Source organism: Mobula birostris, chromosome 7 (assembly GCF_030028105.1).
Source record: "Mobula birostris isolate sMobBir1 chromosome 7, sMobBir1.hap1, whole genome shotgun sequence".
NCBI classification, from domain to species: Eukaryota; Metazoa; Chordata; class Chondrichthyes; order Myliobatiformes; family Myliobatidae; genus Mobula; species Mobula birostris.
Genome location: NC_092376.1, coordinates 87,132,817 through 87,156,565, shown reverse-complemented (window position 1 = coordinate 87,156,565; position 23,749 = coordinate 87,132,817).

The window sequence follows — 23,749 nt, the reverse complement described above, 5'->3', positions numbered from 1 at the left end:
TACAATTTATGTCTTTTTTAAATCTTGTTCTTCTGATATCTTTGAAGGTTAGCTTTTAAAGAACTGGAAACACTTCACATTATTCTGAAAGCCGTTTTCTTTACATGAAAAACCTTAGCATAATGAAGGAATTGTCCTGAGACCAGCACAAAGAAGACAGTGCCTTTACTTTCTTAGAAGTTTGCGTAGATTTGGCATGTCACTGAAAACTTCCACAAACTTCGATAGATGCACAGTAGAGAGTGTCCTAACTGATTGAATCTTGGCCTGGTATGGAAACACCAATGCCCAGGAACAGAAAAGGCTACAGAAAGTGGTGGATACAGCTCCGCCCAGGCAAAGCCCTCCCCACCATTGAGTACATTTACATAGAGCGCAGTCACAAGAAAGCAGCATCCATCATCAGAGACCCAAACCATCCAGGATATGCCTGAAGCACCTTCAATTACTCCAAAATACTGAGGTTTGGTAAAATACTGAAAGGCTTTTATTCGCTGTACAACACGACCTCCACAGTGAGTGTCTGCCCCGGACTGAGGGGGAGGGGCAAGGCAAACACCTTTATACAGGACTCTGTGGGAGGAGCCACAGGGGCAGTCAGCAGAGGGGTGTGTCCCGACAGGTAACCCAGTTACAACATATATACATGGTTTACCACATTCACCCCTCCTTTTATTTTAAAAGAGTCCCACGGGGTGAAGTGACTAACAATATTTACAAGAAGTATATTTATAGGTCAAGTCTATCAGGCGGTCGAGTCCATCGCTGTGATCTACGTAGCACCGGCGATGGCAGTTGTGCTGGCTCCGGCCTGACTTCAGGTGCCAGCACGTTAGGCGTCGGTAATCCCTCGTGCGTGTGCGTCGCGCCCGGTATGGGAGTATCGTGTGGTGTCTGTATAGGGTTTGGGGTGCACGGTGTCTCATAGGTACATACATTGGTGGGTACGGGGTCAATAGTCACCACGGAGTGTTCAGGGTAGGGGCCCGGAGCTCCTGCGGGCGCCAGGTCGCGGATGGAGACCGTGTCCTCCCGCCCATCAGGTAAAACCACGTAGGCATACTGGGGGTTCGCATGAAGTAAGTGAAACCTCTCGACTATTGGGGAGTATTTATTGCTCCTCGCATGTTTCCGGAGCAGCACTGGCCCTGGGGATGTCAGCCAAGATGGTAGGGTGGTTCCAGTGGTCAATTTTCTGGGAAAAGAAAAAAGCCGCTCACGAGGGGTGGCATTGGTGGCCGGGCATAACAGGGAGCGGATGGAGTGGAGTGCCTCGGGAAGGACCTCCTGCCAGCGGGAGACTGGCAGTCCCTTTGACCTGAGGGCTAAGAGTGTAGCTTTCCACACTGTGCCATTCTCCTTCTCTACCTGTCCATTCCCCCGGGGATTATAGCTCGTGGTCCTACTGGTTGCAATTCCCCTAGCCAGTAGATATTGGCGCAGCTCGTCACTCATAAACGAGGACCCTCTGTCACTGTGGATATAGCATGGGTATCCGAACAGAGTGAAGAGCTTGCGCAGGGCTTTTATAACTGACGTGGTAGTGGTGTCGGGGCAGGGGATGGCGAAGGGGAACCGCGAGTACTCGTCAATTACGTTAAGAAAGTACACATTGCGGTCGGTGGAGGGAAGGGGGCCCTTAAAGTCAACACTCAGTTGCTCAAAGGGGTGGGTGGCCTTGATGAGTGGTGCCTTTTCGGGTCGGTTGAAGTGCGGATTTGCACTCTGCGCAGACTTGGCAGTCCCTGGTCATCATCCTGATCTCTTCAAGGGAGTAAGGCAGGTCCCGGGCTTTCACGAAGTGGAAAAGCCGGGTGACTCCTGGGTGGCAAAGGTCTACATGTATGGCGTATAGCCGGTCGATCTGCGCGCTGGCGCATGTTCCCCGTGATAGGGCATCGGAGGGCTCGTTGAGCTTCCCAGGCCTGTACATGATGTCATAGTTGTAGGTGGAGAGTTCAATTCTCCACCTCAGAATTTTATCATTTTTGATTTTGCTCCGCTGCTGATTATTAAACATGAATGCGACTGAGCGCTGGTCAGTTAGCAGGGTGAAACTTTTGCTGGCAAGATAGTGCCTCCAGTGCCTTATAGCTTCCACTATGGCCTGGGCCTCTTTCTCTACCGCAGAGTGCCGAATTTCAGGGCCTTGAAGGGTACGGGAGAAGAACACCACTGGTCTTCCTGCCTGGTTGAGGGTAGCAGCCAGCGCAAAGTCGGAGGCGTCACTCTCTACTTGGAAGGGAATGGCCTCGTCCACCGCATGCATTGCTGCTTTGGCAATGTCCCCTTTTATGCGGTTGAAGGCCGCGTGGGCCTCGGCAGAGAGGGGGAATGTGATGGACTTGACCAGGGGGCGGGCCTTGTCTGCATAGTTAGAGACCCTTTGGGCGTAATATGAAAAGAAGCCCAGGCACCTTTTGAGGGCTCTGAGGGTATTGGGAAGAGGGAGTTCCAACAAGGGGCGCATACGGTCGGGGTCAGGGCCAATGACTCCATTCTCCACGACACACCCAAGGATAGTAAGTCGGGTGGTCCCAAATACACACTTGTCCTTGTTATAGGTGAGGTTGAAAGATTTGGCCGCTTGGAGAAATTTTTGGAGGTTGTTGTCATGATCCTGCTGGTCGTGACCGCAGATGGTGATATTATCCAGATATGGGAACGTGGCCTTCAGTTGGCACTGGTCCACCATCCGGTCCATTGCCCTCTGGAACACAGATACACCATTCGTGACACCAAAGGGGACGCGCAGGAATTGATAAAGCCTGCCGTCCGCCTCGAAGGCAGTGTAAGAGCGGTCCTCCCGGCGGATGGGGAGCTGATGGTAAGCGGATTTTAGGTCTATGGTCGAGTATACCTTGTACTGTGCTATCTGATTGACCATATCCGTGATGCGGGGTAGAGGGTACACGTCGAGCTGCGTGAACCTATTGATGGTCTGGCTATAGTCCACAACCATCCTATTCTTCTCCCCGTTCCGAACAACCACCACCTGCGCCCTCCAAGGACTTGTGCTTGCCTCAATGACCCCCTCCCTGAGCAGCCGCTGCACCTCCGACTTAATGAAAGCTCTGTCCCCGGCGCTGTACCTGCTGCTTTTAGTTGTCACAGGTTTACAGTCGGGGGTCAGGTTGGCGAACAGCGGTGGGGGAGGGATCCTGAGGGTGGGGAGGCCGCAAGTGGTGTCGGTAGTGTGGCAGTTGGCATGACGTTGGGTGGGATGCGCGGGTCGGTGTGTGTGTGTGGTCAGTAGCAGGGTACGTGACATATCTCTACAAAACAGGGGATTTATGACAGTAATTGGCGGGAGGGGCCCATCATACTTCATTGTCACGCTTTTCAGGTGGCTCTGGAAGTCCAACCCCAACAGCACAGGGGCACACAGTTGAGGCAAGACCAGTAACGTAAAGTCCCGATATTCTGTGCCCTGCACCACTAGTGTCGCTACACAACCCCCCCGGGTGTCTGTTGTATGCGACCTGGAGGCCATGGTGACCCTCTGACTTACCGGCCATATCATGAGTCCACAATGCTGCACCATGGCCGGTTGGATAAAACTCTCCGTGCTGCCTGTGTCAAACAGGCAGCTTGTCCTGTGCCCCTCCACCAGGATGTCCATCATTGACCTTGCGAGCTGGTGAGGAGCGCTTTGGTCGAGGGTCACGGAAGCCAGGGTGGGGTCGCTGTCTTGGTCCAGCATGGTGGGGTGCCCCGTGAGCACCCGTTGGTTGTAGGCAGTGGGAGGTGGCGCTGACCAAGATGGCCGCCCCCATGTCTCGCACGTGGTGGAGGTGTGCAGGGAAGATGGCGGCGCCCATGTCTCGCACGTGGTGGCAGTGTGCAGGGAAGATAGCGACCCCCACGTCTCGCGTGGGGCGCTGCTCGATCCCGCTCGCTATTTTGACTAACAGACCTTGGTGAAGCGGCCCTTCTTTCCGCAGCTGGAGCAGGTAGCTTGTCGGGCCGGGCAGCGTTTCCGGGGGTGCTTCTCCAGTCCGCAGAAGTAGCACTTCGCAGACTCACGACTGGCGGCAGCTGAGGTCAATTCGCTGGCAGGTTGCGGGGTCTGCGGCACCGACGAGGCCATCAGGGGATCGCGTGCCTGGAGAGCCTCGGAGTTATGCAGAGCGGCCTCCAACGTATCAGCCAGCTCGATTGCCGAACTTAGGGTAAGATCGGCTTTTTCCAGCAGCCGCTGGCGCACGTACACTGACCTGGTCCCCGTGACGAAGGCGTCTCTCACTAGGAGTTCTGCATGCTGCGCCGCCGTCAGCTCCTGGCCATTGCAGACCCGCACGAGTGTCTGTAGGGCCCGGACAAACTCAGCACTCGATTCCCCGGACCGTTGTTGCCGTGTCGCTAAGTGATGCCGAGCATAGACGCTGTTTATCGGCCGCAGGTATTGTCTTTACAGTGCGTTCATCGCGCCGTCGTAGTTCGGCTGGTCTCTGATCAGCGAATAAACCTGTGGACTGACCCTGGAGAGTAGAACTCTGTGCTTCGCTACGGGGTCGGTCGCTTTAATCTCCTCTAGATACGCTTCGTAGCAGGCCAGCCAGAGTTCAAAAGTGTTTCCAGCATCAGGCATTTGCGGATCGAGGTCTAATTTTTCTGGTCTCAGGGCCTGTTCCATGTTTTAAAACGTACAGCGAATAAAATTGAAGCACCTTCAATTACTCCAAAAGACTGAGGTTTGGTAAAATACTGAAAGGCTTTTATTCGCTGTACAATACGACCTCCACAGTGAGTGTCTGCCCCCGGACTGAGGGGGAGGGGCAAGGCAAACACCTTTATACAGGACTCTGTGGGAGGAGCCACAGGGACAGTCAGCAGAGGGGCGTGTCCAGACAGGTAACCGAGTTAAACATAGAAACATAGAAAATAGGTGCAGGAGTAGGCCATTCGGCCCTTCGAGCCTGCACCGCCATTTATTATGATCATGGCTGATCATCCAACTCAGAACCCTGCCCCAGCCTTCCCTCCATACCCCCTGACCCCCGTAGCCACAAGGGCCATATCTAACTCCCTCTTAAATATAGCCAATGAACTGGCCTCAACTGTTTCCTGTGGCAGAGAATTCCACAGATTCACCACTCTCTGTGTGAAGAAGTTTTTCCTAATCTCGGTCCTAAAAGGCTTCCCCTTTATCCTCAAACTGTGACTCCTCGTTCTGGACTTCCCCAACATCGGGAACAATCTTCCTGCAAATATATGAGTTACAACATATATACATGGTTTACCACAATGCCCTCATTTTAACTACGATCATTGGGTAGGAGGTACAGAGGAGGTACACCACCAGGTTCAGGAACAGTTATTACCCTTCAACCGTCAGGCTCCTGAACCAAACTGTATAATTTCAATCACCACTACTTGATTCTAGGAACTACAGACTGACTTTCAAGGACTTGTTACAATTCTTGTTCCCAGTGTTATTTTGTTTATTTGCACAGTTTGTTCTCGTTTGTCTGTTCATTTATAATTCTTCATGAAATTCTGTTGTATTTCTTTTTTTTCCATAAATGCCTGCAGGAAAATGAATCTCAGAGCAGTATGTGGTAACATATAATATTTTGATAATAAATTTACTTTGAGGTTTGAAATTTGAAATTGAATTGGTAAAATTTCCATTTGCTGAAATTAGCCATTGCCATGACAAACTGAAAGGGTTGTTTTGCAAATATAAATCAATTATTAAAACTTCTCATACCACTTCTGCTTAATTACAACAAAACCTTTGAGAACAACTTTGTTCTCAAGGCAGCAGCAGCAGGTTGGAAGCAGTTTTCCAACACTTTGCCCAAGCGGCTATTCCTCATTATTTCAGTCAACGAATGCCATCACAATTGAACCATGTCCACTTGTACATCTACACATGAGCCACCTACCAGGATGGGCCAATGGAAGAAAACCAGTAAAGGAAATTCAGATGAATTCCCCAACCATTCTCCATTCAGATATGTCAATTAGACATCAGTGGGGCTGCCAGACTGATACCAGTTGACAAGTGAAGGCGTAATACATGAAATTCCTAATCAAGTGGTAAAGTGGTTTATCAAATGTCAGTAGGTTAACTTTCATCATGAAATATTGCAAATTCAATTCTATGAAACTGGACGTAATTGGGATGGCAAGTCTAAAATTAATGGTGAAAGCCATTAGATTATTGTAAAAATCCAATTTTCTAGAAGTGTTTTTCATTATTAATCTTAGCTAATATCCAATTCAACCAGTCCTTTATGTCTCCAGTCTATGTGTCTGATTTCCTATACCTGCTGAAGTGACCTGACAAGTCACTCAATGATAAAGAAATTAACCATCGCAATGAAGGCCGTGCACTGTCTCTGCATCCATCACTGTGAGGCTATGCACAGCTCAAATCCCATCTATAAATGTGCTGATGACACAACTAACGCTGGAAGAATTTCATATGGTGACAAGAAGAAGTACAGGTGCGAGTTATACCAGCTAGTGGAGTGGTGTCGTAGCAACTACCTTGCACTCAGCATCAGTAAGAACAAAGAACTGATTGTGGACTTCAGAAAGGGTAAGATAAGGGAACACACACCAGTCCTCATAGAGAGATCAGAAGTGGAAAGACTGAGCAGTTTCAGGTTCCTGGGTGTCAACATCTCTGAGGGTCTAACCTGGACTCAACGTATCGATGCAGCTAGAAAAAAGGCATAACAGCGGCTGTATTTCATTAGGAGTTTGAGGAGATTTGTCCCCAAGGACACTCGCAAATTTCTACAGATTTCTACAGCTGTAATGTGGAGAGCATTCTAACTGGCTGCATCACTGCCTGGTATGCTTGTGGGTGTGGGGGACACGGCACAGAATCAAAATAAGCTGCAGCACGTTGTAAACTTATTCATCTCCCTTATGGGCACAAGCATCCGTAGTAGCCAGGACATCTTCAAGGAGCGATGCATCCAGCAGGAAGGACCCCAATCACCCAGGTCCCAGGTCATGCCCTGTTCTCATTGCTACCATAAGGAAGGAGGCACACACACAACCATTAGATAACAGCACCTTCCCCTCTGCCATCTGATTTCTGAATGGACATTGAACCCGTGAACATACTACCTTACTACTTTTTTATTTCTATTTTTGCACTACCTATTTAACTATTTAATATATATATATTTACTGTAAATCATGTTTTTTCTATTATTATGCATTGCATTGTACCACTGCCACAAGGACAACAAATACCAAGACATATGCCAGTGATATTAAACCTGATTCTGATTACTTTCCTGCAGCCACCAAGAATGGGTGTTAAAAAGGGCCTTACTTAGAGCAAATATTCACAATATTAATCCACAAACACTTCAACAAGTTAACTATTTAAAATAAAGAAGTTAAATTCACTTGGAACCTTCAATATCTTGAAGCAATCCAGGAAGTTTTCTTGCTGTTTAGTCTCTGAAGCAAAAGAATAAATCAGGGAAGGTAGTGCACCCGTGGCTGACAAGAGAAATTAGGGATAGTATCAATTCCAAAGAAGAAGCATACAAATTAGCCAGAGAAAGTGGCTCACCTGAGGACTGGGAGAAATTCAGAGTTCAGCAGAAGAGGACAAAGGGCTTAATTAGGAAGGGGAAAAAAGATTATGAGAGAAAACTGGCAGGGAACATAAAAACTGACTGTAAAAGCTTTTATAGATATGTAAAAAGGAAAAGACTGGTAAAGACAAATGTAGGTCCCCTACAGACAGAAACAGGTGAATTGATTATGGGGAGCAAGGACATGGCAGACCAATTGAATAATTACTTTGGTTCTGTCTTCACTAAGGAGGACATAAATAATCTTCCAGAAATAGTAGGGGACAGAGGGTCCAGTGAGATGGAGGAACTGAGCGAAATACATGTTAGTAGGGAAGTGGTGTTAGGTAAATTGAAGGGATTGAGGGCAGATAAATCCCCAGGGCCAGATGGTCTGCATCCTAGAGTGCTTAAGGAAGTAGCCCAAGAAATAGTGGATGCATTAGTGATAATTTTTCAAAACTCGTTAGATTCTGGACTAGTTCCTGAGGATTGGAGGATGGCTAATGTAACCCCACTTTTTAAAAAAGGAGGGAGAGAGAAACCAGGGAATTATAGACCGGTTAGCCTAACGTCGGTGGTGGGGAAACTGCTGGAGTCAGTTATCAAAGATGTGATAACAGCACATTTGGAAAGCGGTGAAATCATCGGACAAAGTCAGCATGGATGTGTGAAAGGAAAATCATGTCTGACGAATCTCATAGAATTTTTTGAGGATGTAACTAGTAGAGTGGATAGGGGAGAACCAGTGGATGTGGTATATTTGGATTTTCAAAAGGCTTTTGACGAGGTCCCACACAGGAGATTAGTGTGCAAACTTAAAGCACACGGTATTGGGGGTAAGGTATTGATGTGGATGGAGAATTGGTTAGCAGACAGGAAGCAAAGAGTGGGAATAAACGTGAACTTTTCAGAATGGCAGGCGGTGACTAGTGGGGTACCGCAAGGCTCAGTGCTGGGACCCCAGTTGTTTACAATATATATTAATGACTTGGATGAGGGAATTAAATGCAGCATCTCCAAGTTTGCGGATGACACGAAGCTGGGCGGCAGTGTTAGCTGTGAGGAGGATGCTAAGAGGATGCAGAGTGACTTGGATAGGTTGGGTGAGTGGGCAAATTCATGGCAGATGCAATTTAATGTGGATAAATGTGAAGTTATCCACTTTGGTGGCAAAAACAGGAAAACAGATTATTGTCTGAATGGTGGCCGATTAGGAAAAGGGGAGGTGCAACGAGACCTGGGTGTCATTATACACCAGTCATTGAAGGTGGGCATGCAGGTACAGCAGGCGGTGAAAAAGGCGAATGGTATGCTGGCATTTATAGATTCGAGTACAGGAGCAGGGAGGTACTACTGCAGTTGTACAAGGCCTTGGTGAGACCACACCTGGAGTATTGTGTGCAGTTTTGGTCCCCTAATCTGAGGAAAGACATCCTTGCCAAAGAGGGAGTACAAAGAAGGTTCACCAGATTGATTCCTGGGATGGCAGGGCTTTCATATGAAGAAAGACTGGATGAACTGGGCTTGTACTTGTTGGAATTTAGAAGATTGAGGGGGGATCTGATTGAAACATATAAAATCCTAAAGGGATTGGACAGGCTAGATGCAGGAAGATTGTTCCTGATGTTGGGGAAGTCCAGAACGAGGGGTCACAGTTTGAGGATAAAGGGGAAGCCTTTTTGGACCGATATTAGGAAAAACTTCTTCACACAGAGAGTGGTGAATCTGTGGAATTCTCTGCCACAGGAAACAGTTGAGGCCAGTTCATTGGCTATATTTAAGAGGGAGTTAGATATGGCCCTTGTGGCTACGGGGATGAGGGGGTATGGAGGGAAGTCTGGGGCGGGGTTCTGAGTTGGATGATCAGCCATGATCATAATAAATGGCGGTGCAGGCTCGAAGGGCCGAATGGCCTACTCCTGCACCTATTTTCTATGTTTCTATATTTCTGTGTAACACATCCAATTTGTACTCAGCTGGGTCCCACAGATGATGACATGATAATGGCTGAGGGATAAGGGTTACCCAGAATTTTGTGTGTGTGTGTGTGTCCACAAGTTCAAACTTCAATAAACTGCTTGTCCCAGCTTTTTTTATGACATTGCTATCACTGTATTTTGAGCACATTAGTAATGCTGTCACTTCATTTTTGAAATAGACTGTGTTTCTGATATGCCAGTAACATCATTAGGTCATATTACATGAACATCCCATCTATGCAGGTTTAAATAATGCAGTCTGAGTGGAAAATCAATGTCACAAATTGTCCACTGAAGCAAAACCTTTAAAACGATTAAATGTTGAAACATATTTTCAATATCTTTGTTGCTGAAGGGAGTAAGAAAATAAGAGGAGCACACATATCGTTGTCAGTATACTCTGTCTTGTATGCAATATAATAACATTTCTGCTAGCTGATCACATGATGCAGAATTTTCCTCAGGGAAGATTGTTTCAGACATATTGCACTACATTTCAAACATTAGAGGAAAGTGAAAAAAAACTTTGTCCACCGGAACCTTCTAGATGCTGGCTTATTTTGTGTATCCCTATATAGAATTTTTTACTGTGCTGATTCCAAATGGTAGTGAATAACCACAAAGTGATGAGAATTGACGTGATCCAGTTTGAACCAAATGCAAATCAATCTTTGTTCAGGCAGCAAAATGGGATAATATTAGTGCCTGGATATTCACCCACAATTTCTAGAAATTAAACAGAATAGATAAACTATAGTTACGTAAGAGAACAGGGAATTATACATAAATAAACTAGGCTGGGCAGTTCCACAATAAATGCAGATTGCATCACATATATCCAGAAATTAATCAAAATGTAATATCCCAACACAATATTTTAAAATTTCTGCAAATGTGCAATGTGTAAAAGGAAAGAGCTAGGGGAGGAAGTTGGCATGAATTTGATGAAATTTAACCATTCCTTTCCTTGTCAAACACCCTGTTTATCTACAGGACACTAACATTCACATCACAGCCTCCGTTCTGAAAAATCGGCATTCATTTCCAAAAATTTGAAAATAATGATAGTCATATTATTTTTGAGATGAATCCCATTAATCAGCTCTTCAGAAATGCAAACAAACCCAAAGCTACTCCAATCAATGCAGTACCGCGAAGCAAGGAAGAGTTTGTTTATAGAATGACATTTCATCAGTAATATTAAGGTGATTAACTCAGGCTAATTCCACAAGCAATGAAATAGGGATAATAAGGAAAATGAAATAAGATGGGGAAGATAGGGAGTTTATATTTTCTCAATTGCAGTGTAACTTATGACTACAACATATATTAAAACTGCATTTTCACACTTAAAATATAATTCAGTGGTGACAATAAATATATTGAAATTGTATTTAAAAAAACACAATGATGATAGAAGCTTTCACACACAGCTGGTTGTGAGGCAAGTGTGTAGCTTGGGCTGAATTCCTGTTTGCCCTTGCCAATGTTGTAGCTCAAACCATGGTAAATGATCAAAGAGGAAGCTGCAATCTGAGCTGTAACAGTTAAATGGATGTTTTTTAAAGATAAGATCTCTCAGATAAGCCGTCAGTAAGGGTGATCTAGTTACTCATTCCAAGTGGTACCTAGAATAGTCAGATTGTCCTATCGGCCAAGATTATATCCTCCAGTATTTATGAGGGAGAGAGCTGACTTGATTGAAACACTAAGGCAGAGGGAGGTTGTGAAGAGACTCTGGAATAAGGAATCACTTCTAACAAATAAGGAGCTTGTGCACTTAAGACAGAAATGATGCAATTTTGTTTCTCTCAGAGAATTATGAGTCTCATCCTGAAGGACAACCGAAGCTGTGTGGACGCAAAAATATAAATTCAGGTCAGGAGGGAGTTATTCAGCACCACATCTACCATTTAATAAGACCACGGCTGATCTTATTGTAACAACTGAATACTTTTAACCTTTGAATATTTTTAAGACATGATTTGACAGATTAGTGATAACAACGTTATCATGGTTAGGCAGGAATGCAGAACTGAAATCATAATCCGATCAGCCAGGCTTTCATGGAGAGTGGGTCACGCTCAAGGGACCTAGTGCCCTACTCCTGTTCATATTTCTTACTTTCTCATGTACCAGATAGTCTGTCAGTAGCCCTCTTAGAATGTCATGCATAGATCATTTTCAGTTCATAACCAAGGGTGCTAGAGAAAGAGGCTATATGATGAATTGTATTCATCCCTTGAATCTGGGCATCATCAATAAGGCCAGCATCTATTACCCATCTCCAAAGGCCCCTGAGAATGAGACATGAGCCACTTTCCTGCGTCACTACGGTGCTCCCAGAGAGGGAGTTTCAGGACTTAAGCTCAGTAATGGTGAAGAATCAGGAATATAAATTTCCATGTCTGGACTGTATGCAAACTGAAGTGGAGTCCACCAGAGCTGATATTCCCACGTGCCTGCTGCCCTTGTCCGTACTCGCGATAGAGGATGCAGCTTCGAAGGTGCTGTTAGAATAGCCTGGACAAGTCACTGCAGGTCATTTGTCCATGTTACCACATTGTTCCAGTGATGGAGTGGGTCAACGCTTAGCCTTGTGAATGAGGTACTTCTCAAGAAGGCTACTTTGTCCTTGATCATGTTGAGCTTCTTCAGGGTTATCAGCACTGTGAGCATTCAGGCAAGTGAAAAGTATCCCATCACCTCCTGATTTGCAAATGGGATAAAATCTGCAGATGCTGGAAATACCAGCAACACACGCAAAGCGCTGGATAAACTCAGCAGGTCAGGTATCATCCACGGAAAAGAGGAAACAGTCGAACTTCGGGCTGAGACCCTTCATTGGGAAGGAAAGAAAGAAGGAAGGATGGAGAAAGATGAGAAGTCAAGGTAAGAAGGTGGGGGGAGGGGAGGAAGAAGTACAAGATGGTTGGTGATAGGTGAAACTGGGGGAAGGGAGGAGGGTTGAAGTAAAGAGCTGGGAAGTTGATTGGTGAAAGAGATAAAAGGCTGGAGAAGGGGAATCTGATAGGAGAGCACAGAAGACCATGAAAGAAAGGGAAGGAGAGGAGCACCAGAAGAAGCTGATGGACAGGAAAGGAGATAAGGTGAGAGAGGGAAATGGGAGTGGGAGAATGGTGATGGGGGGGAGGGGTGTAGAATTTGTCTATGCAATCTGGTGGAGTCCACCAGTGGTGATATTCCCATGTGCCTGCTGTCCATGTCCTTCCTTGTGGTAGAGGATGCAGCTTAGAAGGTGAAATCCTGAAACTCCCTTTCTGATTGCACTGTAGTGGTTCAAGAGGATGGTTCAAACCACATTCTCAAGGGCCTTTGGAGACGGGTGATAAATTAAATGCTGGGCTTACTGACAATGTCCATATTCCAGAAATGAATAAAAAATCATCACTTAGCCTCTCTCTTTAGCTCTCTTCGTTTTGAGCTAAAATTTGTCTATGCACACTGAACCTCCTGACTTGTGCTTTGTAGATGCTAGAAATTCCCCAAGGTGTCAGAAACGCTGAGGGCCCAGCCCATGATCTGGTGCTACAGCCATCTTGTTTATGTGATCAGGCTAGCTGAGCCTTTGGCCAGCAGCGTTCTCCACCCAGGATGTCAATAGTGAAGAACTAGAATATGGTACATCAAGGATGAGTGATTAGAATCTGTCTTGTTGGAGATGGTCATTGCCTGGCATTTCTGTGGCACAAATATTACACACTGTGTATCAGCCCTTGCCTGAATGAATGGTTAATTTGCTAAGGAGTGTCAATGGAGTTAAGCGTTGTACAAAGATCAGAAGACACTGCATTTCTGACTGTAGGATGGAAGGAGAAATATGGATGAAGCAGCTGAAGATGTCTGGACTAGAGAGATGCCCTGATGTGCCCCTACAGTGATGTACAGGGACAACGAGATCAGACTTCTGACTGACATGGCTATCTTCCGACATGCCAGGTATCACACGAAGCATTTGACTTAAGTCCAGAGTGATTCAGCTGCTTTTTCCATGTTTGCACCAAGTCTAGCTATGAGGTCTGGATCCAAATGATCCTATTCCAAGAAAAATGCAATTCAAAATCAGTGTGTATACTATTGGTAAGTAAATACTGTTTGATTGCATCTTTGACAACCACTTCCATCACCAAGTCATTTCATTGTGACTGTGATGTCTCAAACTAATATAAGGGAAGATCATCACAAGGTGAGGAATTCTGCTCTTTTGTCATTCATTAAAATTCTTGGTCAGCCCTGTATAACAGGCTAAAGTTCATTTCCAACCCATTGTAGAGTGCAGGTCTTCACAGGAGAGCATTTATCCAATATTATTATCATCAGTGTTTCATTTTGCCTCTAAAATCCATTCCATTGACTTTGATGTGCATATTGAGTTTCAAAGGCCGTGTACACAAGCACTGGCTCCACAATATGATGTAGTTCGTACTGCTCATGAGGAATGTGTTTCTAAGCAGATCACTTCACCGATGTTATCATCTACATTAACGGCAGAATGGGTGGTAACTTCAGAATATGGATTCCAAATAACTGGCAAAAGAAACTGATTTACTCTGTTCTGTGAGACACTCAGACTTTGAATGCACTGCCCAAGAAGATATTGGAAACAGATGCATTGGTAACTTTCAGAAGGGAATTGGATATTTAACAGAAAGTGGTAGCCTATGGGAAGAGCAGGCATTTAAATTAACTTTACAACACTTTCAATGAATTATCACAAACACTATTGGATTAGTGGTTCTTTCTGTGCTATAACATCTTGTAATACAATGTCGGAGGAAAAGCATTTAGCTGCTAAAACATTCCAGAACTTGGAATTGCCTGGCAATAAAGTTAAGAGAAAATAAACATTTATGAAACCATGTTCAAGAATGACTGGAAAATATATCCAAGAATAATTAGAGTTAATGCATGTGAGCAGTTTAGTAGCAAGGAAGACAAAGTCAGAAGAAAGATGAGCAGGAAGGTATGTATTGGAATGTCTAATAAAGGTATGCTTCCGGTCTCCTTAAAATTTAAATATTTTAAAGAGCAATATTTCATTGTTTTTGTATTCACGAAGCCCCTTGAACTGAATAGTTTACAGACAGTCCCTGGATCAGTGTTAAGTGCTGTCGCAGAGTGAAAGGTGAGATATACTTGCACATGGGTCCGAACTGGCCATCTGGCAGCTCTGGCAAGTGCCAGGGGGCTGATGCACCCAATGGTCAGTGGGCTGCTCTTCATGAAAATATTAAAATAACAAACATTCCAGTCACTCCTGGTTATCATTTGCTCTGATCTGTGAGTGTATTTAGAACACTGTGTGCTAAATCATATAAAGTATTTCAACCAGACTCCACCTGTAATTTTCATTCAAAAGCCTAATTGACTTTGCAATCATGGAATTATGGCACACGTTTAAATTGGCTAATTCTGAGCACTCTGTCATTACTATGGACAATAAACCATGTCAAAAATAGGGAGGGGCACAGAGAAATCAGAGCAAAAACATAAATAAAACTTCGGATAGCACAGGGAGGCAGAGGGCACTACTGGAAGGATGTTACTTGATTGGAAGTGTGTGACCAACAATGTATCGCAGGGACCTTTTCTATCTGTGATATACATTAACAACTTAGAGGTAGACGCAAGGAGAGTGACTAGTGAACTTGCGGATGACAAGACAACAAGTGGAGATGTGGAATGCAAAGAATGGAGTCTAAGGCTACAACACGATATTGGTCAGATGGAAAGTTGGGGCAGTGTTGGAGGTGGAATTCAATTCTAACAAGTGCGAGGTAATGAATTTGGGAAACATGTAGGGGTAGAGCATACGTAGTGACTGGTACGTCACAATGGAATGTCGATAAACAGAGTGGCCTTGGCGTTCAAGTCCATAGTCCCCTGAAAGTGGCAGCAAAGGTGGTGAAGGTGATGAAGAGGCATAAGGTTGCTTGTCTTTAAAGGTCAGAGAATAGTTTGGGATGTTATGTTGTAACTTAACAAAACATTGGTTAGACTGCACTTGAAGTAGTTGGTGTTATTTTGGTGTTTCCAGGATGTGGTTATGCTGGAGAAAGCTCCCCAGAACGTTCTCTAGGATGCTAACTGAATTGGGGACTTTTTATAAGAAGAAATTAGTCATGTTTACCCAGAGTGAAGGAGGTTGAGTGGTAACCAGATAGAAGTGTATATAACATAAAAAAGGCATAGATATGATTGAGAGTCAGAATCTTTCCCCATGGTAGGGAGAATCAAAAGCAAAAAGGGCATCCATTTAAAGTGAGAGGAAGGAATTTTAACGCAGCAACCATCTGCTGGAGGAACTCTGAGGCTGACCAGCATTTGTGGGGAAAAAAATTGTTGATTGTCATCCAGCAGGTTTGTTGTTCCAGATTCTCCAGCATCTGCAGTCTCCTGTGTCTGGAGTTTTAAACAGGATTTGACACTGAGTAGTTGATAACTGGAAATTGCTGCCAGAGGAGGTGGTGGGATCAGATACAATCACTATGTTAAAGGACATTTATGTCAATACTTAAATAGGTAAAGTATAGGTCTAATGCAGGTAAGTGGAATTAGTGTAGACGAGCAAAATGGATACTTAATTCAGAAAAAAGAATCAATTTAAAGGCAGAGGCTACAGAATTTAAGTCAGTAAATTGGCAATTTTTCTCACTAAAAACAGGATGATTTCTCAAGAAAAAAACAATCAGCAGCGAATGAGAGATGGTTACCTGCAAGCTGTTCACTTACAGAATTCTGGTCACCAGAAAATGCTGAAGCAGTTTGAACATTTCAGTTTCATTTTATTTTCTCTGTAGATGCTGACTGACCCACTGAGAATTTCCAGACATTCTATCTTCTTTGCAATTTTTGATTTCTAGAATGTTCATCCTTTTTAATTACTCTGGTTACCAGATTTGGCAAACATGGGAAACACCCAATCATCTCCAATTTAGCCAAGGACAATTTAGGATAATCATTGTTAATCTTCTGGCAATAGCATCTCCTTCACTTTAGGAAGTAAGCCAGTGTGGGATATGGAAAAATATGACCTGGAATCTGCAATATGAATTGCATACTAGTGTTCCATATTCGAATTCAATAGCAGTGATCTCCTGGAGTGCCTTGTGCTCAGCCCAGCACACCTCCCACATTCCGATGCTGTAACCTGTACGGTCTCCATGTCTCTGCCTACCTTCCGCAGCTCTGTAGTACAAGTGATCATCATGCCCAGGCTCCTGTAGCTGTCCTGTGAGACAGAGCGAGCAGAGGGAAGTGACAAAGCCCAAGCCAGCAGAAACTGAGACCCTGCCCTGGGATTTTCAATAGACAGTCATAGACATCTAAAAATAATTCAACTTAATAGTTTTAAACAATTACCTAAAATATAAAAATTAATGATAAAAATCAGCTACACGTCAATGACATACTTTAAATAGCCAGAAAAACATGAATAATGAAATGAATAATAAATAAGGTGAAGTAAAATAAAGAAGAATAAATAAACTCCTTGCCTGCATTTATCTCTTTAACTGAGGGTAGTGAGCCCGTTAAATAAATGATGTATGGCATGCTCTGGGAAGTGCATTCTCAGTTCAGGTTGTTTGTGTGCTAAGTCCAGGGATAGAGATGAAGGTCAGATGTCAGCACATCTGACCTCTGGCTCATCCTGAATATCTATGCTACACTGCAAATGTCAGAGATAAGATGACTGGTAAAGATATACTTGGTAGTTTTCCACTGAAATATCAGCCCAGTGCATCAGGACATCAATACATGGGCTGTGGTTGAGTTAAGCTTCACTTTAAATAGCTCCAGATTTTACAAGCTGCCTGACGGTGATCTGTAGTTGAACAAAATGGTCCATCTGAGAGAATTGCCAGCTTCTTCCTAATTTTTTTTTGGAATTTTAAATATTCTGCTTGAAATGAAGAATGAAATTGAGCTGAAATGGCAGCTTTCACGATCTCAGGATATTCCAAGAATATAGCGGTGGCTTTGTCACCCCTAATTTAGCTGCACTTAGATCTCACAAATAAAACCAAGGTAATTGTCTAGAAAGTCAGAACTAGTGCATGGGTTGAGGAATAAATTTTGCAACCTCCTTCCCTATTCTTGTTATTTTGAGAGTTTTACATCAGCTAAGAGAAGCAAATTGTCTTCATTTTAGTGATCAATCCAATTAACAACACCTGCTGTGTTGCAACACTCCCACAGAACACCATTGGCGGTAACCTTGTTGTAGGCTTAAGGCTGTTATAGCCAAGGTTGGTAGCGAGGATAAGCTCCCACTGCCGATGAAATGCTCCCAATGCCCTGTGTCTCAAATGACTCTGACAACCAAGTCCAGCTCCTGGCCTTCATATGTGACTTAAATACTAAGCCCCCCAGAACCATTTCTACTGACAGAAGAAGGGGCAAAGGTGGGTTATTGGCGCCTTAAAACCTATCTGTTCAGGCAGGTGGGGCTGATCAACCATGGTTGGCAGCTCATCTAGGTTAAGAAAAATTCTGATCTCAAAGCTCTGCTGCCTTGAAGTGTTTCCACTACCTACAGACTCAATTTCAAGGATTTTTCATCTCATGTTCTCAATATTTATTGCTAATTTATTTATTACTTTATTCCTTTCTTTTTGTATTTGCACAGTTTGCTGTTTTGCATGCTGATTGAATGCCCAAGTTAGTGTGGTCTTTCTTATCATTAATCTAGTCTTGATTAATTAAGTACGAAGAAGAAGAAAGCCCTTAACTCCGAGTGGAGTCATCAGGAAGCCATCATGACGGCTTTTTTTTTAGCAGGCTTTCTTATTTTTTACGAGACCGAGTTTCTAGCTCAACACTCAACCCAGCACGGATGGAAAGCATGCAAGGGGGCCGGCTGGATTTGAACTCCAGAGCCTTCACTCCGAAGTCCGGCGCCGATGCCACTACGCCACCAGCCGGTGCCTGCAAGAAAATGAATCTCGGGGTCCTATACAGTGACATATATGTAGTTTAATATTAAAATTACTTTGAACTATGAACATTAGTAGGCATTGGGAGTAAACACTGAGAAAAAATCTGGAGCTGGAGTCCCTAAAGCAGTCCAATGTTGAGTTCAATGCTTATTGGCACCTCCGCAAATTCATTTCATATTCTTAAATTCATTCCCCCAAAATAAAGCCTGATACTTCCCAACTATAAATGTCATATAAATAGGTTGGTTATTCCCCAAAGCATCACTGTGACCTTTTTAAATAATTGTGATCACATCCAGTATTTTGTAATCATGTAGTACCATCCTACTCTCCAGTAACATGAAACCTCATTTTTTCATCAATCATAGCTTGTTTATGCTACGCGATGTACAGCACCTCGTTCCATATATGTTATTGTCCTGCAGCAATACGAGATGACTGCATTTGATGGCATATAAAATAATTTTCAGGAGACATTTATTAAGATGGCATGCAAGAGATTTGCTCTACAGATTAGTATTAAAGGGAACATCGCTTCATGCCTAGCAGAATGCATCTTGTCTAGCACAATGCACCTTGCCTAGCAGAATGCACCATGCCTGGCAGAATGCACCATGCCTGGCAGAAAACACCGTGCCTAGCAGAATGCACCTTGCCTAGCAGAATGCACCATGCCTAGCAGAATGCACCTTGCCTAGCAGAATGCACCATGCCTGGCAGGATGTACCAAAATCTGGCAGAATGCACCAAAATCTACCAGAATACACCATGCCTAGAAGAATGCTCCATGCCTGGCAGAATGCTCCTTGCCTGGCAGAATGCACCATGCCTAGCAGAATGCTCCTTGCCTGGCAGAATACACCATGCCTAGCAGAAAACACCATGCCAAGCAGAATGCTCCTTGCCTGGCAGAATGCTCCTTGCCTGGCAGAATGCACCATGCCTAGTAGAAAGCACCATGCCTAGCAGAATGCTCCTTGCCTGGCAGAATGCTCCTTGCCTGGCAGAATGCACCATGCCTGGCAGAATGCACCAAAATCTAGCAGAATGAGCCATGCCTAGAAAAATGCACCTTGCCTAGCAGAATGCACCTTGCCTGGCAGAATATACCATGCCTGGCAGAATGCACCATGCCTGGCAGAAAACACCGTGCCTAGCAGAATGCGCCTTGCCTAGCAGAATGCACCATGCCTGGCAGAATGCTCCATGCCTGGCAGAATGCACCATGCCTAGCAGAATGCTCCATGCCTGACAGAATGCATCATGCCTGGCAGAATGTTCCTTGCCTGGCAGAATACACCATGCCTGGCAGAATGCATCATGCCTGGCAGAATGCTCCTTGCCTGGCAGAATGCACATTGCCTGGCAGAATGCTCAATGCCTAGCAGAATTTTCAATTTATATTAATGATTTGTAGATAGGCACATATTATTTATTACAAGAACAGTGTCAAACATTGTTGAAGTAACTTCATCAAAGAAGTAACTCCCTGTCTTTTCCCTCCCCTCTCTCTCTTTCAATTCCTCATTTTGGTTACTCTCTCAATCTTTCTTTTCTTCTCCCCTGCCCACCACCTCCTTCCCTTTATTCCATGGCCCACTGTGTTCTCCTGTTAGATTCCTTCATCTCCAGCCCTTTACATTTTCCATCTACCACCTCCCAGCTACTTATATCATCCCCTCCCCTTCCTATATTCCCCTCTCACACTCACCTATCCCCTTCCCTCCCCAACTTCCCCTCTCACAGTCACCTATCCCCTCCCCTCCCAAACTTCCCCCTCACTCAGTCACATCTACCCCTCCCCTCCCCCCATCTTTTTATTCTGGTTTCTCCCCCTTGCTCCCCAGTTTTGACAGAAGGCCTCAGCCCAGATCATCAACTGTTTTCCCCTAAATTAATGCTTCTTGAACTGTTAAATTCCTCCAGAATTTGCATGTGTTGCTCCAGATTTTCGGGATCTGTAGAAACTCTTGTGTCGAAATCCATCTATTTATTGACAAATGAAATTCATTACTGTGGAAGTTTGCTACTTCTAATTAAGAATGAATTACTAGCTGTGAATTTCCTTAAGTGTGATCTCTGAGCTCCGGGTCTGTCAGTTCATCAGTGACTGTGCACCTGGGCTAATAGTAACACGCGGACCCACATGGACATAGATCAGTGACTGTGTACCTGGGGTAATAGTAACACGCGGACCCACAAGGACATAGATCAGTGACTGTGTACCCGGGGTAATAGTAACACGTGGACCCACATGGACATAGATCAATGACTGTGTACCTGGGGTAATAGTAACACACGGACCCACATGGACATAGATCAGTGACTGTGCATCTGGGGTAATAGTAACACACAGACCTACATGGACATAGATCAGTGACTGTGTACTGTGGGTAATAGTAACAGGCAGACCCACATGGACATAGATCAGTGACTGTGTACTGGGGGTAATAGTAACAGGCAGACCCACATGGACATAGAGGAGTGGTTGTGTACCTGGGGTAATAGTAACACGCAGACCCACATGGACATAGATCAGTGACTGTATACCTGGGGTAATAGTAACACACAGACCCACATGGACGTAGATCAGTGACTGTGTACCTGGGATAATAGTAACACACAGACCCACATGGACATAGATCAGTGACTGTGTACCCAGGGTAATAGTAACACACAGACCCACATGGACATAGATCAGTGACTGTATACCTGGGGTAATAGTAACACACAGACCCACATGGACGTAGATCAGTGACTGTGTACCTGGGATAATAGTAACACACAGACCCACATGGACATAGATCAGTGACTGTGTACTTGGCGTAATAGTAACAGGCAGACGCACATGGACATAGAGGGATGGTTGTGTACCTGGGGTAATAGTAACACGCAGACCCACATGGACATAGATCAGTGACTGTGTACCTGGGGTAATAGTAACAGGCAGACCCACATGGACATAGAGGAGTGGTTGTGTACCTGGGGTAATAGTAACACGCGGACCCACATGGACATAGATCAGTGACTGTATACCTGGGGTAATAGTAACACACAGACCCACATGGACGTAGATCAGTGACTGTGTACCTGGGACAATAGTAACACACAGACCCACATGGACATAGATCAGTGACTGTGTACCTGGGGTAATAGTAACATGCAGACCCACATGGACATAGAGGAGTGGTTGTGTACCTGGGGTAATAGTAACATGCAGACCCACATGGACGTAGATCAGTGACTGTGTACCTGGGGTAATAGTAACAGGCAGACCCACATGGACATAGAGGAGTGGTTGTGTACCTGGGGTACTAGTAACACGCGGACCCACATGGACATAGATCAGTGACTGTGTACCTGGGGTAATAGTAACACGCGGACCCACATGGACGTAGATCAGTGACTGTGTACCTGGGGTAATAGTAACAGGCAGACCCACATGGACATAGATCAGTGGCTGTGTAGCTGCGGTAATAGTAACATGCAGACCCATATGGACGTAGATCAGTGACTGTGTACTCGGGGTAATAGTAACACACAGACCCACATGGACATAGATCAGTGACTGTGTACATGGAGTAATAGTAACAGGCAGACCCACATAGACATAGAGGGATGGTTGTGTACCTGGGGTAATATTAACACGCAGACCCATATGGACATAGATCAGTGACGGTGTACCTGGGGTAATAGTAACACGCGGACCCACATGGACATAGATCAGTGACTGTGTACTGGGGGTAATAGTAACAGGCAGACCCACATGGACATAGAGGAGTGGTTGTGTACCTGGGGTAATAGTAACACGCAGACCCACATGGACATAGATCAGTGACTGTGTACCTGGGGTAATAGTAACACGCGGACCTACATGGACATAGATCAGTGACTGTGTACTGGGGGTAATAGTAACAGGCAGACCCACATGGACATAGAGGAGTGGTTGTGTACCTGGGGTAATAGTAACACGCAGACCCACATGGACGTAGATCAGTGACTGTGTACCTGGGGTAATAGTAACAGGCAGACCCACATGGACATAGAGGAGTGGTTGTGTACCTGGGGTAATAGTAACACGCGGACCCACATGGATATAGATCAGTGACTGTGTACCTGGGGTAATAGTAACACGCGGACCCACATGGACATAGATCAGTGACTGTATACCTGGGGTAATAGTAACACACAGACCCACATGGACGTAGATCAGTGACTGTGTACCCGGGGTAATAGTAACACACAGACCCACATGGACATAGATCAGTGACTGTGTACCTGGGGTAATAGTAACACACAGACCCACATGGACGTAGATCAGTGACTGTGTACCTGGGGTAATAGTAACACACATACCCACATGGACTTAGATCAGTGACTGTGTACCCAGGGTAATAGTAACACACAGACCCACATGGACATAGATCAGTGACTGTGTACCTGGGGTAATAGTAACACACAGACCCACATGGACGTAGATCAGTGACTGTGTACCTGGGGTAATAATAACACACAGACCCATATGGACGTAGATCAGTGACTGTGTACCTGCGGTAATAGTAACACGCGGACCCACATGGACATAGATCAGTGACTGTATACCTGGGGTAATAGTAACACACAGACCCACATGGACGTAGATTAGTGACTGTGTACCTGGGATAATAGTAACACACACACCCACATGGACATAGATCAGTGACTGTGTACCCAGGGTAATAGTAACACACAGACCCACATGGACATAGATCAGTGACTGTATACCTGGGGTAATAGTAACACACAGACCCACATGGACATAGATCAGTGACTGTGTACTTGGCGTAATAGTAACAGGCAGACGCACATGGACATAGAGGGATGGTTGTGTACCTGGGGTAACAGTAACACGCAGACCCACATGGACATAGATCAGTGACTGTGTACCTGGGGTAATAGTAACACGCGGACCTACATGGACATAGATCAGTGACTGTGTACTGGGGGTAATAGTAACAGGCAGACCCACATGGACATAGAGGAGTGGTTGTGTACCTGGGGTAATAGTAACATGCAGACCTACATGGACGTAGATCAGTGACTGTGTACCTGGGGTAATAGTAACAGGCAGACCCACATGGACATAGAGGAGTGGTTGTGTACCTGGGGTAATAGTAACACGCGGACCCACATGGACATAGATCAGTGACTGTGTACCTGGGGTAATAGTAACACACGGACCCACATGGACGTATATCAGTGACTGTGTACCTGGGGT